The sequence below is a fragment of the Pan paniscus genome, chromosome 15 (genome assembly GCF_029289425.2).
Source record: "Pan paniscus chromosome 15, NHGRI_mPanPan1-v2.0_pri, whole genome shotgun sequence".
NCBI classification, from domain to species: Eukaryota; Metazoa; Chordata; class Mammalia; order Primates; family Hominidae; genus Pan; species Pan paniscus.
In genome coordinates this window covers 22,380,232-22,382,569 of record NC_073264.2, presented here as the reverse complement: position 1 = coordinate 22,382,569, position 2,338 = coordinate 22,380,232, and positions in this window count along the sequence as shown.

Sequence of the window (2,338 nt, the reverse complement as noted above, 5' to 3'; positions counted from 1 at the left end):
AAAAAACAAACAAACAAAAAAAAACAAAAAAAACAAAAAAAAAAGAATAAAAAAAAAAGGAATATAAGGATTAATACTCAATATATGGAGAATATATGAAGGAATAGGTCTTTTATGACTTTTTTTTTATGAGTGAGAAGAGACCTAATAAATTACTTTATTAAATCTCTTCTCACAAGTGAAGATAAAATGTCATCAAGGGCTTAAGGTCTCATGTATTACATATAATGTATGGTTCTTCTATCTATCTTCCTATATTTCTATATTTTGTCAAAATCATCCAATGGGCTTTCCTTCATCATCAAATGCTTTTTTTAAGACAAAAAAATAAAATAATATATTGAGAAGAAAAAGAAAAAAAAGAGAGAGTGATATGGAGATGAATGTATAAGAGGGAAGGAGGATGTGATGACGTGAGTTGCTCAGATGGGTCCTTACAGGAGCAAAGAGAGATGGAGACAAATGTGAGAAGTACTGAAGTCTGGGATATGATTAAGAGGGGAACACCATCATCACTGGCCATCAGAGAAATGCAAATCAAAACCACAGTGAGATACCATCTCACACCAGTTAGAATGGCAATCATTAAAAAGTCAGGAAACAACAGGTGCTGGAGAGGATGTGGAGAAATAGGAACGCTTTTACACTGTTGGTGGGAGTGTAAACTAGTTCAACCATTGTGGAAGACAGTGTGGCGATTCCTCAAGGATCTAGAACTAGAAATACCATTTGACTCAGTGATCCCATTACTGGGTATATACCCAAAGGATTATAAATTATGCTGCTATAAACACACATGCACACGTATGTTTATTGCAGCACTATTCACAATAGCAAAGACTTGGAACCAACCCAAATGTCCATCAGTGATAGATGGATTAAGAAAATGTAGCACACACACACCACGGAATACTATGCAGCCATATAAAAGGATGAGTTCATGTCCTTTGTAGGGACATGGATGAAGCTGGAAACCATAATTCTGAGCTAACTATTGCAAGGACAGAAAACCAAACACTGCATGTTCTCACTCATAGGTGGGAATTGAACAACGAGAACACTTGGACACAGGGCGGGAACACCACACACCGGGGCCTGTCGTGGGGTGGGAGTGTGGGGGAGGGATAGCATTAGGAGAAATACCTAATGTAAATGATGAGTTAATGGGTGCAGCAAACCAACACGGCACATGTATACATATGCAACAAACCTGCACATTGTGCACATGTACCCTAGAACTTAAAGTATAATAAAAATATAATAATAATAATTAAAATGAGAAAAAAGAGAACAGTATCTCCAGGCAATGAGACACAGATGCCCTACTCTCTTTCTCTTTATTCCCTCCACTGAGATGAAAACGTGACTCGGATGTGGACCATTTTCCTGTTCACCTCCTGGACAAGACTGTTTTTCTCTAGACCCAGAAATTTGGATATCTCTTCAATGAATTGCCCAGACTCTTCCACCCTGTCAACAGTGGTCATGAGGGAAGCCTTTGCACTTGGAGTAAGACATTTCTCCCCTGACAGGGTTAACTTTTCATGCTCAGCAGCATTTGACAGAGTTGATTGCTCCCTGCTCCTTGATGAAGCTGACCTGAGAATGATCTTCTTGTGACAGAAACAGGATGAAAAGTCTGGTGAGCTCAGGCCTGGTGCCTTCAAGGCAGACAGTCTTGTCAAGGATGTGTGCTGAGTTACAGCAACCCACCCTTTCCTGATTATTTTTCCTACGTCCCTGGACTCATGTTCTCAGTCTTCTTCATTAGTTCTTCCCCTTTCTCTCCAGCCTCTCGATGGTGGAGATTCCTAGGGGTTAGCTATTCTTTCTTTTCTGTGGACACATGCACTCTCTTCATGATCATATCTAATCTCATGGCTTTTGTTGGGGCTCAGCACACTATACTCCAAAGTATGGCACTTTTGCATGCTGAACTCTTTGAAATAAAGGAGATTGGAAGGCCTCAGAAGCAGGCTCCAGAACCAAGGTCTCTCTGACCTTCTCCTGCCTTCCAGTCTCTTGCTCCTCTCCCCCCAAATCACCCATAAAATCTAGTCTTCCCTCTGCCATTCTGTGTGGGAGCTGGCCATAAAGAAATTACCTGACCTACCTTGTCTGATAGTAGGTCATAAGACTGATTCCAGAGGGGGTCTTACTGTATAGCTGGGAGAGAGAATTGCTATACAGCGAGGCCAAGAAAAATCTAAACAGACAGGCCGTGCTGGGCTCCTCCTTCAGCCTATTACTATCAAATCATACCCTTTTTGTCCAATTACATTGCTACATGGCTGTCCATCCTTCACTGAACCTGAGCATAAATCTGGACAGTATTCCC